At 46.1% G+C, this 14,492-nt stretch overlaps 1 pseudogene; it reads left to right on the top strand.

Moving 5' to 3' along the window:
- Positions 1 to 12,751, top strand: part of LOC146188972 (uncharacterized) — a 31,629-nt pseudogene extending 18,878 nt beyond the window's left edge.
- The last annotated feature ends 1,741 nt before the right edge of the window (positions 12,752 to 14,492 follow it).

Genomic DNA, 14,492 nt, shown 5'->3' with positions numbered 1-14,492 from the left:
ATGTCTGGCAGGCACATATATAGATAAGCACGCACAAATTAAAATTAATGCCACATCTGAAGACGTGATTTGGGGACCCAGATCACATTAAAAAAATTAATGTTGCATCTGCCCACACACTGTTGCATCACAGCACTGCTGCAGCTTTGTGATATTTGATATTCAAAGTGCTTCTGCCAAAAGTGGCCCTCGACTGCATTCCTTATTGATAGAGTGTGCTTCTGGTTCACAATGACGACATCACGCACTATAAAGACTGCATTAGGTGATCTTTGCCCACAAAAAGCAGATGATGCGAAGCAGTCCCTACGGGACTTTATTGATTTGTTCTCAGGGCTTACGATCGTGGACAAAATGGGCAAAGGAGCCTGGAAACCAGTGTGAACTGGTGCCATTTTAAAACTACAGTTCCAGCATTAGCTTAGAGGCAGTATGTAGCCAAATTAGGCTTTAAATTTCTGATGTTGAGCAGATTAAGCCAAAACACTTTGGAGAATTTGTTTAGCCCCATCAGATTTAGGACACCTGTGCCATGTGCTAGGGAGTTAATATCAACTTTCAGAGATTGTTTTGGCTGTTTTCTCAGCCCAGCCAGAGTGGTTCATACAACATGGATGACTCTCAAGACCTTCTATTGTTATTGAGATAAGATTAGTTGTATGACATTTTATGGCACATAAGCAACGGTGGCTATCATGTGCCAAACACAAGGTTACATGATCTATCAGACATCTGTGGTTATATTTATATTTGATTTAAAACATTGGCTAACCTAAGCTAAGCTTATATTCCTTGAATTTTTATATAAGCATTACATATTTTATGACCTCATTAAAACAAGCAGTCATGTTTTGGCACAAACTTTTTATACTTCTAGTCTTAGTGGCACTGTCTCTGAAACCATTGAGCTGCTCATCTCTCAACACAGAGCTCATTAACTTTGTCTATGTTATATTCAGTTTTGGTTGTGCTCCATACTTCATGTTTGTGATTTGGGTTAATATCACACTGAAAATTTCATTTTACAGGTTGCTCTAAGGGTAAGATACTTCACTCCTGCAGATAAGTATCAAAATGAGTGCAACGAGGCCAACCAGAGTGAGGTAGAGAATTCAGAGTATGAAATAAGAGTTGACAAACCACTCTGCAAGTTCAAACCTCCAAAGCAAGAGAAAAAAAGTTACCATGCAGCAATCATAATAATTACAAGAAATTGAAGCTGCTGCAAAAGAGCATATAGTGCTGTGTGGTTCCACCACAATAAAGTATGGATTACTGACTGCTTTATAGAAGTAAGCTGGTTTAAGGTCAGATGCACTTCTCTGATTAATAGATTACTGCATCCTATGCAGATTTTCAGTGCTCGCATCCAATATGGCATTGGCTTGGGCCTCTAGTCAAGGAAGGAACCCTCAATGCCTATAAAATGCAGCACATAGATGCCAGACTAGAAGAGTGCAGACTCATGATACTGACAGAATATCCATCTTGAATGCAGACAAGATAGGGTTTTTCACTGCAAGTGCCGCACACCATTGGTAATCGAGGTGAAGTGTTTGTACAGCCTTTAAGGTGTGGACCCTGTTGACCATATCAAGGAAGGGCAAACTAAAGCAGACTTTTGCTTAGATGCTGCTAGCACTGTGAAAGTAGACATTTTGACAAGTGGAAAAAGAAGTGAGCTTCATGGATAATCATATCCATGCTCTTGGAAGCTGTTTTGGTAAAATTATTCTGCCTAAGCTGTGCAATTTCTATATAGGTGCACTGAAAGTAAAACGGAGCATGCGAGCTGTGGCCAAGCAGGTTAGAACTATATGCGTAGTCGTGCTGTGTTGGTTTTAATGGCGCATAAGCAGCTTAGGGCCATCATGTGCCCAGCACAAGGTTATTTATTTGTTATTTGTAGCACACTTCATTTATTCTAGAGTTTGCGTAAGACTTGCTTCCTGCAGAAAACTGAAAACATAAGACAAATCAAAAGGTCCACTTTCCCCTAGAATCAGTTTTGGGTGAAAAGGAATGTGTCTATAAAATGGGGTAAATTTTTTTCTCAGCATTTCAAGACCTGTGCATGAGAAAACGTGGTTAGCTCCTCTCCACACTTTTCGCATTGGTGCTTGTCTTCATTGACAACAAAAAATTGTGTCATTTGTGTGACCAATGCAGAGACTGCATAAAATCCCTTCTATGAAACGTTCCTGACGCCGGCATGATTTCCATTCTCCCAAAAATGGGTTTTACTAAGTGTAGATTATTATCCACTTCACTATTCCAGGAAGACTGCCATTTTTCTTTTAGTCTGCAATGTACAAGTTTCATACAGTCTTTGTACAGTATGTTTATACTCTTTGCTTGTCACGGATTTTAGCAGCATATGTGCCTGCTCTCTCATTGCCTTTAATGCCCAAGTGACCTAGCACGTGACCTAGGGGCCTAGCAAAATTTTATGTAATATTCTCGAGCAATGGCTGTTGTTACATTGTTTATGATGTCTCCGAGTAAGGGAGTGACAGCATTTCTGGCATTAAGAGGTGTGAGAATGCTTAGTGAGTGTGCATATAATGCCGTCTGTGATGTTCTCTTCTGTTTTCTCTATGGCAACAGAAGTGGTATGGGATTCAGCAGTGAAATAGATGCAGTGTGGAAATCTTATTACTCAACCTCCTCGCACAACTGCACTTCTAGTGTACACAGCCATTTTCGACCGATCGGTACGAGTCTAAACCTCCTGTTCTTCCAGCATTTTCAGGTGCGGTTTCAGTTTTTGTGTGTAGTGTTGTGTGTTGCATTGTGTTAGGTTTAGTGGCGCATCTACATTGTGGTGGATATACCTAAGAGGTTTTTATCATTAGGACTATGGGATAGCTACAACTGCCCCAGCATAATGCAATTGTTTCAGAAAAATAATCTCTCCGGGCCACAACAAGGACAGTTTGATGTGGTCAAAAGATGAGTGGAATGTATTCAAAAGGGCTACCATGAGAACAATGGTCATGTTTTCTCACACCCACAATTCATGAACTTGAATCTCACATGCATAACGGGACAAAATCGTCCCACTTTTTACTATGACTTTAAAATGCATTAGGAGCCGAATCCATTCAAATGCAGCGCCACAGCATTGTGCTGCCATCTAATGTGGATGTGTGAAGATATTTCTGCTGATGTTTTTGAAGAACTTTCACAGATGGCACCTCTGATACGTAAAGTTGAAAAGTTTGATTCTAGCACTCAGAATTTTCGCGCTCGTCCTACTAGATCCACGAGATTTCGGCATGAATGGGAAGGTTTTCCTTTTCTGCCCATTCAGAGGAATGTTTTGCGCATGCGTTTGTGTCAGCGTTTTGAAAATCGCAGCAGCGGGACACACAACAGTTGCGTTATAGCCAGGGTACTCTAAAATCATCAGCTTATATTGCTAAGGCCTAACTGCCTGTATGAAATTGCAGTGGACTCACTAACACGCGAAGAGGCACTGGAACTCTTTGTCAGCCTTCCAGATGAGTCCGAAACCAGTGAGGATGAGGCTGTGAGTAGCGAGGAAGAGTTTGTGCCGCAGCTTGCACCACCAGATTCGAGTACCAACGAAGATGAAAACGAAGCCGGCCCATCAAGCCGACCAACAATTTCAAAGAAAAGAAGAAAAAGCAGGCGCGAAACAGTCAACCTGGATCACGAAGTAGATGTACTAGAAAATGAAGTTGGTGACAACTGGACTACAAATGAATCGCAGATCCAGTTTGGGATTCCAAAGTCACGGGACCCTCAGTTTTCAGTAAAGCCTCTGGTGCACGCAGCAGACTGTTTTGATTTGTACTTTGATGAAGAAGTGTTCCAAATGATTTGAGCACACAAATCGTGCCGGAGCGCAAAAATACCCTAAGAAATGGGTGGTACTGACAAGAAAGGAGCTGCGCTTATTTTGGATAGCTGCTTCTGATGAGCGTGACACCACGACACAACATCTATCACTACTGGAGCCGAGACCCCCTTTTCAGCTGCGAAGAAATCTCCAAAGTGATGTCCTTCAAGCGCTTTCAGTACATCATGAACTCGCTTCGGCTAAATGACCCAAGCAAAGAGAAGAGAGGGGAAGATGGCTTTGGAAAACTTCGTCCCCTCATCGATAAAATCAACAAGAAATATCAGGAAGAATATATGTCGTCATCTCACCAGGCCATTAATGAGAGCATGGTTGCTTTCAAAGGGAGATCAAGTATAGAACAGTATCTTCCCATGAAGCCCATAAAGAGGGGTTATAAAGTCTGGTGCAGGGCAGACTCAAAGACAGGCTATTTGCTTCAGTTCGAGGTGTATGAGGGGAAGAACGCACAAAGTCCTGCCAATCAGAGCCTTGGTGAGCATGTCGTGCTTTCTCTGTCAGAGAACGTACATCCTGGAATGCAGCTATTTTTCGACTACTTTACCTGCACTCGGCTAATGGAAGCGCTCGCTGAGAGGAGCATCCTAGCTGCAGGGACCGTCCGCATTAACAGAAAGGACTTGCCTGAGGAATTGAAGCGCAAAAGCAAGCTGAAGAAGGGTGAATACCTGTGGCGCTCTAAAGGTCAGGTCACCGCCTATCAATGGCATGACACTAAAGACGTTCACCTATTGTCCAATTTCCACAATCCAGCAGAAACTGGAAGTATCGTGGAAGCTTGCCAATGGTTGTTCAGTGGCTGTCACCTGTCCAAAAGCTCTGGCAGACTACATACAACATGTCGATGGGGGCTGTGGACAAATTTGACCAGAAGCAAAATGCCTATACTTCTGATAGGCGCTCCAAGAAGTCCTGGTATAGGCTATTTTATTTTATTTTCGATTCTTCTGTTGTCAATGCATTCATGCAGCACAACGCCAACAACGGCCAACGTTACTAGACTAGCTTCAGTTGTCAAACTCCGCGGCGCCGCGTGGAACCGCCACTCGCCCGCGAGTTCGTGGCGCTGCAGTCGCACACAGCTTCACTTCGTCGGTAGCCGTCTCCACGGACTGGCGGGAAGTACGGGACGCGGTGCAGAGTTGTCTTGTTCTGTGGGTGCAATTTGACGGCGAGTTTCAACCCGCATGCCGTTTGTGAAGCATTAGCCTTCGCTCTGTGTATTACCGACAGCAGGCGATGCCGACGTGCTGCGTTCCTGGCTGCACGAACGGCTACCGGAACGATGTCAACAGTTCGGCACGTCATTTCTTTTGTGCTCCCAGCAATGATACGCTTCGCTCGGCGTGGGACAGAGCGATTCCTCGGGCGGACCGGAAACTTTCTGCAAAATCCAAGGTTTGTGATTTGCACTTTCATGAGCAAGACATCCTAAAGAATTATGTGCACGTTATCAACAGGCAGACAGTTGAGGTACCACGAGGCAAATGGACGCTTGATGAGGGCGCGGTGCCGAAAGTGTTCCCGAACCTCCCTTCCTACCTGTCGAAGCCGCCGGAAAAGAAACGCAAACGAAGAGAACACAACACTGAACAAGCAGTAGGTGTCACCCTTTCACCTTCAAGTGCGGTTCAATGTGAAAACGCACAAGAGCAAATCGCTTGTAACCCATGTTCCGGTCTGGAAGCGTTTAAGGAAGTTACTTTAAGCGACATGGAAGGCATCCGGCTACCGCATTTGTGGCGGACGCTTACTCTCGAGGACAACACTGGCCAATATGTGGTCTTCTTCACTTTGAAAACGCAAAAAAGGCTCCCGCAAATCGAGAAATGCGTTACGGTGGGTACTGAAAATACAGCCACTGCAAGTGCTCTCGGCCGTGTGGTCGCGGCCTTCAAGAACGTAAGCATCCACACATTGAATGACCTAGCCGTGCTAATAGACAGAGTTGACGAGCTTAATGTCTGTCACGGGATAGAAGCAGTGAATGGTACGAGCTTTGCACGCAGGTGCAAGGTGCTCTCTTCTGAAGCGATGTGCAAGCCGTGCCCAAAAAAAAATGAACAGCAGAAAATGCAAATGCTTCATAAGCAAACAAAGGCGTTGCAAAAACAGAAAAAGATAAAAAAATCTTCACAAGAAAGCTATACGAGCTGCATCTGCTAGAGTTTCTTTTATGGCTGAGGTTGAAAACCTAAAGAAGCAGCTTGCAAGCCAAAAATCAGTTGCGATCGAGGAGGCACTGAGCTCTCTACCACCAGTGCAACAACTTGCCTTTCAGACATCACTGAAGCAGGTGAAGGCAAAGGGTCCTCGAGGTGTCCGATACACAAGAATGTGGGTTATGAACTGCCTCCTACTTCGCATCGCAAGCCCGAAAGCTTACAACCTTCTGCGGAACACGAAGCTGCTTCCCCTTCCAACGACCAGCCGCCTAAACCAGATTCTTTCTGGTGTACCTTGTGAATATGGGTACAATGAGGTTTCACTTGAGTCCATCAAGGCCTTTTTCAAAGATGTACGTCCTGTGGAGCGGTGTGGCACCCTTGTATTGGACGAGATCAAGCTGCGGGAGTCGGTCGATTTCAACAGTGACTCACTCCAACGCAGCGACAGCCCCCCTTCTGCATCTACAGCCGTTCTCCACTATCTTGGTGGCTACGTTGTTAAGAAGGCTTCCAAGATGACAGGCTGCACTGATTGTCTTGCGACTTTGGAAGCTGCATCAGATGCTCCACCCGTTCCACATGCAGCCATTCTCACCGAACTTAGGTCCTTTGTGCCTGGTGCTTTAAAGAACCTATCTGGAGCTCTAACGTGTATGTTGTCAGGAATTGAATGTATCATAGAGCGGCAAACAAGGTCAAACAAGGTGTTTGGTGACTTGTTCTGGGCCATCCTAGAGGAACTGTCAGAGAATACGCTCTGTCGTGTTGGGTGCTCCTTGCACTATCAGGAACTCAGTGCGCGCATCATTCAATTTTATTTAGCCACGCGCATGCATTTCTATGCTAGGTTCCTGGAGCAGCGGCGGGGAGCCAGCATTGAAGCGAAGGCAGCGAGGAAACGTGCCAAGTTGCTGTAGGTGCGAATGGTTTCCTCATGAGATCGATCAGATCATTTGGCCTAGATTATGTCTCGCGATAATTTTGGTCTTGGTTACATATGTGAGGCACACAGTTGTTTCTATTACTTGATTTTTGTTTAATAAAACATTAGTTGCTTCACAACAAAGTTATGCTGTTATTTTTGTGGCGATAAATTTTTTACTGGCTGGTTCATAACTGCCCACATCAACGTGATTAAGCAAAGGCACAACACGCAGAAATCGTCCTGCGACTTCTCAGCTCTCCATTCGCTCTGAACTGGAATCGCGGTAAACAAGCGAACGACCGCTGGAAACCTGCTTCTGTCGCAAGGGCACGCGAGACCAGAACCCTAAAGCATGAATGGTGATTTGACTAAGAGAGCTGTAACGCTGTCAGAGAATATTCTCAGTCTTGTCGGGTGCTCCTTGCAATTTCAGGAACTGTGCGCGCATCATTAAAATTTATTGAGCGATACCCATGAATTTCTATGCTAGGTTCCTGGAGCAGCAGCGGGGATGCATTCTTAAAAAAAAAAAAGCAGCGAGGAAGCGTCCCAACCTGCTGTAGATGGATATCGCTTTTGCATGGTATCAGAAATTCATCAAGGGATAACGCCAGCGAGCGTGAAACGCGCGCAAGCTACAAGTCCGCACGAGCTCTAGGCTGCGGCAGGGCGTCTGCTGTGGAGCTGGATGGAGCAGCACCGCCATCTGGTGGCGTGCAAAGGAATGGAGACAGCGCCGGTAATGGCGCGCGTGGAGAGTTTGACAACTGAAGCTAGTCTAGTAACGTTGAACGGCATATCAATCTTGTGGTTTCGGCTTGTTTTTGAACGGCAATTGATAAATGGACAAACATTCAGGCACTACGCTAGCTCTGGACCATTCCAGAAGAACAAGGAGGAACGAAAGCACGGCCAGATGGTTGGAGTCTGTGATGAAATCAGATTCACAGGCAGCGGCCACAATCCACAAAAAGTGCCCACAAGGCGAAGATGCAGGTGGTGCTCAACCACAGGAAATGAGGTCCGCACAAAGTTCATGTGCGGGGTGTGCAAAGTGCCCATTTGTGCCACTTGTTTTGGTGCCTTTCATACTAAATAGGCACGTAAGTGAGCCTAGGATGGCGTCTTCATGAGACAATGGGACAGTGTTGTCCCACTTCCAAGTTACAGAATATGCCGATGGGACATATATGTCCCACTTTTTTCTAATAAACTACTTATGTTATCGACCTCAAATTTGTTTCATATCATTTCTAAGGCCTTCAGGAGCTTAAAAAACCAAACCATTTCCCTACGTTACTAGGAAATAATATATGAACTCAAAAAGGGTTAACCAACACTTCGAATGCATAGAAGAAGACGTACTATAGTAAGTTCGAATGCTCTTCTGCCATGATCACTGCCTCCAACATGGCAATGATCAGATTCTTAGAAGGCCACTCTTTGCTAGTTGAAAGCGTATAATAATAAATAAAAGTTAAAAATTGCTTGAATAAAAAATGATATATATATTTCAATGTGAAACGAATGAAATTGAATTTGAAGTTCTTTTTTTTTTTCAGAACAATGCGGTAATATGTTACATTCAAGTAATTGGCAGCTTGGCCAAAGTCTTAGCTAAGCCAGCCAGTTGTAGGCACCGAGCATGAGTGCACGTTCTCATCGTAGCTTCACACGTCGGTATGCATCATTCACAATCTGGAGCAGCTATGGCCATGTAGTGGTAAGCTAACAACTTTGAATGTAGCAATTGGTGTTATTTAAGCGGCCCGACCTTGCTTTCAGGAAACCCTGCAACCAAGGTGGTGGACGTTGCAAGACTTATTGAGTGCAATGGTACATTATGTATGTAGTACATAACACTAAGTTTGTTCAGGTGGATTCACACGACAAACCAAACCGCGAAGCGCTCTCGCGATCCGCCACGACATGAACCTATAAGTCACTGATTTCTGCTGCTTCGCTTCAGTCCACGAGCAGACTCATGATATGACCAAAAGGCCTTTTTACACTTCAGGTCTGTAGCCATGACTCTCGATGCATTAATAAAATGTTTTAGTCTGGCAACAAGCAGCTTTTCAGATCCAATCCGAGCTTCTGGTCGATCCGAAGTACATGAGCGCAAAAATTGTCTGCCGAGCTGAGGCTAAGCGCTAAATTTCGACACATAAAGCATGATCGTCAACAACCCACCCTGATGGCCGCTTCGTTTTCTGAGTACTCTGATGTTTCAATCATTCAAAGTCCATCATGCTTGCACGGTTCGAGGTTTAGATGAAGCAACTTTCTTTTCTATCGAATTTTCCCGCTCTGTGGGATATTCCCAGCAACGACTACTCAGACACTAATCTGCATGCCAAGCTGTGGCAACGTATTGACGAGGAGATGTAGCTAACTATCCGGAGTGCGGACCATACACTGCAGGTAAGTTTCCAAAACAGACACGAGTCTGGCATCTGATGATAGCTGGTCTATCAGCAAGCAATCCTGCCTCGTATATCGCCTAGACGCAGGGACCACATATTGCTCACTCCTGGATTTCATAAATTTAGTCAAATCTCGGCGTCGGCGGCCACTTTTCGATGGAGGTGAACAGCAATGCACCCGTGCACTGTGCAGTGTCAGGGCATGAAGAACCCCAGGTGGTCGAAATTTCCGGGAGTTCACCTTAAGTGCGCACTGAGAGCAGACGTGTTTCCGTCGTCTCCGATGTCTCTGCACGAACCGCGATCCGCCGCCCCAAGTGAGGCTGAAATTCTCCGAAAAACGTCTGCTCCAGCCCGCGCTGCCGTAGCTGCTGCCTCTTCCTCCCGGCGGCTATCGCCATCTCCGCGCCCACATCTCACACATCGCTGCCTGCCCGGTTTTTGTGATGGCAACAACGATCTCTACAAGCCACACGGCTGCCACTCCGGTGTCTGCTGCCTCAACCAGTTCGGCGATGCACACACCATACGACTGCGCAACAGATGTAGACGATGCCGACGAGGACGTGCTGCCCAACTGGCCGGAAAATAATCTCGCCCGGTCGACGCAGAATGACAACCACAATGCTGCCAGTCGGGAAGACAGTGGCTGGTTTACAGCACACTACGTAGGATCGCACTTCTGTCCAGTCTCTGGAGCTTCAGATGCAGCGGTACCCCCTCCTCCATCCCCACAGCGCCAACTCCGGCCACCAACTCTCCCTCGCCTTCCGGAGGCAGACTATAAGGTTATATTCCGACCCCGCAAAGGTTTGAACCTCGCCCACCTTGCACCACACTTTCGCTTGTGGCATCGCTGCCATTTGCGAACTGCAGCTGATGGAATTGCAAGCTCAAGCTGTATGCCGTGTTTGCCAGCACACCAACACGACCATTGTAAGTACTCCTTCTGCTCCACTGAGAGACAGGCTCCATCAAATCACGTCTGTCACTTCGGATAACAAAACGTACCCCTTTGCCGCCTACGTCGCTGCCCCACTCATGCAAAGAAGTTATTCATAATGTGCCACTGGACATCACGCCAGCTTAACTCCAGAAGTACATTGGTGTACCCGGCTACAAGGTCGTCTACGGTCAGCGCATGGGATCCTCCAACACGGCAATGATAATTTTCTCTGGCCGTCAGGTCCCCTATTTCATCTACCTTTATGGCGGCGAAACCCATTGCTGCCCTTTCAAATCGCTACGGGAAGTGTGCACACTGTGCTGCCGGAAAGGGCATCACCGTGATGTATGCCCTGGGTCCTTGTGCGACGCCGAGCACCAAGCTGTATGCCGTGTTCGCCACAGCACCAACACGGCCATTGTAAGCACTCCTGCTCCCCTGAGAGGCAGGCTCTACCAAATCACGTCGGTCACTTTGGATAACAAAACCTACCCCATTGCTGCCTACGTCGCTGCCCCAGACTCCTGCAAAGAAGTCATTCATAATGCGCCACTGGACATCACGCCAGCTGAACTCCAGAAGTACATTCGTGCACCCGGCTACAAGGTCGTCTACGCTCGGCGCATGGGATCCTCCAACATGGCAATGATAATTTTCTCTGGCTGTCAGGTTCCTTATTGCATCTACCTTTATGGTGGCGAAACTCACTGCTGCCCTTTCAAATAGCTACGAAAGTGTGCGCACTGTGCTGCCGGAAAGGCCATCACCGTGATGTATGCCCTGGGTCCTTGTGCAACGCCGAGCACAAGACTGGGGATCCTACTTGCCCTCGCCGCTACCCTACACTGCACCCTCAACCTCCGGCTCCGCGAGGACCCCCCAGCGAGCAACGTGCAACTGTCTGACCAACTATTCGTTCTTCCTCCCACGAACTCTAGTACACTGCCAACTCCCGCTCCACGCCACAGCGTGGGGTAACGTCCGCCGGCCACCCCAGCAGGAAAGTAAGAATTCTTCCTCAATATCCCAACCTCGCTCTCCTCCCCTACGTCCTGGGCTCAGATGGGCTGATTTTGTAGCGGCTCTTCCACCCCCAGACCCAGCATCCTCAAATCCCCCCAAGCTCCCATCGTGGCCCCACAACCCGCCCACCCTGTAATCCGGCAGCTATGCCAGGAGATCACCGACCTCCAGGCTAAAGCAAAAGAACTAAATTTTATTACAAGCAAGAGCTATTGAAGTCGGCACAAAATTTTGCATCACCAACGTCATGTACTAGATGTACACAGGAAAGAAAAGGCATGTTAAAGCTATGGTGTTAAATTCATGCCTACTCGACTGATTTGCATAATCTTTTTTTCCTATCATGAGCTTTGAAATGCATGCATGCAGGTTGTCAAAATCATGTGATATTCATTCAGGTTTCAGATATCAATACTCACGCAATGGACTGTAAAGGTTTGTTTTATATCTTTGGTCGTACAATGACTTGAGCTGATATGCATAAAGCACAAAGTAAGGCCACCTCAAAAACTTTCAGATGATATTGTTTAAAAAAAAAACCTTTATTCAAGAGAGCTCTACAAATGCAAATCATTGGCTAATGCAGTGGTCGTTGTAGAACTCTCATTAAGTTTGAAATGTAAATGACTTCATAGCATGATTGAGATATTTATGCTCAGATAATGCTCTCTAAAGACAGTGAAAATTACCTTGTTTTTCTGCAGGCATCAACATTCCCCACCAGGACAGTACAAGAGAGGCTAATGATGAAAAGGACGCAAGCAGCAGAATTCGACTCCTTTATTACAGAAGCATGCGAATGTTTTGATGAAAATGTGTTAAGTGTTACACAGCAGCGCACTTCACAATGACCAGCTTATACAGGTAGCAATACCTTTGCGATAGCTGTGTTATTCTGGCACAGCTATCGCAAAGGTATTGCTACAGTACTGTTTGCCATTCTTTTTAACGAAGACCAGAAAACTCAATTCAGAGCCATTGCCCCACAATCTGGGTAGCTTGTACAAACAAGACAGTACTCGACAAAGTAACTTTCAGAGCAAAGCTATGAAGGAGGGCACAGAAAAAGAAAATGAGGCAAGGAAAATGTACATAGCACTCATGGCAGTGTAATTTAAAGAAATGTTTTAATGCAAGGAGAAATCGTCATTTTTCGCACCCTCTTTAGCACACCATGACCCTCAAGACTGTGGAAAACAGTCCACTTTGGGCCTGTCGCTGCTCTCCTCTCTCTCCTCTCGGGGCTGTCGCCCTCTCAGTGGTGCCCTCTGCGGCAAAGAACGTGGGGAAGGCGCCCCACCCGTGGTACCCAATGGCAAGGGGCCGTTCCTCCTCGCGGATCTCAATCTTCTTCGGCGGCGGCGCAAGCGACAGTGAGTGAGTGCGCGTGTTGTGTGTGTACCGAGAACAGTGCGGATCGGACCGGCCAAGAGATCGGACGCGTCCACGGAGAGACGGACTGCTCAGATGAACCCAGCGTTGCTTGATCGCGCGCGCGGTCGAGGAAGTCCATTAAACGGTTAATCCTTTGGTCCTCAGTGTTCGTGTTGTTCTTTGGGGCCACCACTGTGGTCTAAACTAGCGGAGCTCTGTTTGCTCTGAGAGCAGAGCCGCATCCCCGTGGAGAATCCCACAAGACCAAAGTATAAAGAATGATACAATGGTAGCAGAAAAAGCATCATTATTATTTCCTTGTATAGACTCTTGTGCGAAACAGAATATAAGAACTCATTCAAGAACCGTACTGTCAAAACTGCACCAAAGCATAAACTTCCTGCAAAAACCCTAGTAAATGTGAGCGGTCAGTAAAATCTGAAGAAACCAGCAAATTCATGAAATTCATGAAATCATGAAAGAAATGGGCAACAAACTGCCTCGCATACAGGTGCACAAAGCAGCCCCCTGCACAAACAGGTCTGAATAAGTTATCACATCAAATCGGTTCAAAATTTGATAACCAAATAAACGTCACAAATATTCGGTGAAAATGCTGGATGTAATGTCTAGCACAGTGGAGAACTTGAAGCACGTAATAAATTTTTGTCGCCAGAAACATGTTGCAGGCCTGAGTCCGACCGAAGATTGAAAGCCGATGGGGGCCAAACGTATTAGTATAATGCTGGAGTGGAACTCACTCTCTCCAGTAATGTGCACATGAAACAAAGTTCGTTGGGCGAAGCATGTTGAGGACATACAGAATGCGTTGTGATGCCTGCAACAGTTGCATGTGTATGAGTACTGTAGTGGCGCACAGCAAAACAAACAAGGAAGGAAAAGGCGCTATCACATTTCACTCTTGAGGCGAAGCTCCAATGAGCAGAGACATGACATTTTTGGTTGCATATTTTACTGTTTGCAAAGTGCATTGATATATACACACATCACCAGATGGTATTTGCCCATTACTGTTAAAATAATTTATAATGAAATTTCCTCTGTCACGCTTCAGTGTCAGCGGCCAAGCGATTGCAGTTACGTCAAAGTAGCATATAGGTGAGCTTAGGAATGGAAAAGCTGCGATATAATGACTGCTTCTTTCCTCATAATTCCAGCTTTTGAGGCATGCTAGTTTTAGTGCAGTACTGAATCAAAACGACAATGGAGCAATTACATCCGTTTTTTCCATCCCTCACGTGATCTATAAGCCACTTTGACGTCAGCCATCGCTCATCTGTTGAAATGAAAACAAGAGAACAAAATTGAATTATCAATTATTTAGTAGCCATACACGAATTCCTCGGGGTGATCCATGCGCAGGACTGTCGTGCACATCATTAACAAGAAAACGTGCAACCAAAATTTGGTGTCTATATCCTTTTCAGTTACGTCCAAGTATCGCTGCCTGCCCACTCGTACTCATGCTTGTCCACATGATTGGGCATAATGGTACTTGCTGCTACAATTTTTTGTTCTGCCTTGTGTCAACTGTTGTGACTCTGCTTGACAAACCTGCCAGTGAATAACTGTGTGGAAATTTGTCACAATATCTCTCAAGCTTGGCCCTGGATTGTTCGGACGTGGATGGAATATTGAGATGCTAACACAGAGTCGTACCTCGACTCCTGGTATACATAAACGCACTGCAGGCATTCACATGACTGCTGGCATTTTCGTTTGT

This window comes from Amblyomma maculatum, chromosome 5 (genome assembly GCF_055883805.1).
Source record: "Amblyomma maculatum isolate TAMU_Amacu chromosome 5, ASM5588380v1, whole genome shotgun sequence".
In the NCBI taxonomy this organism is placed as follows: domain Eukaryota; kingdom Metazoa; phylum Arthropoda; class Arachnida; order Ixodida; family Ixodidae; genus Amblyomma; species Amblyomma maculatum.
Note: the sequence above shows the minus strand (reverse complement) of the source record. Positions and strands in the feature narration are given on the sequence as shown.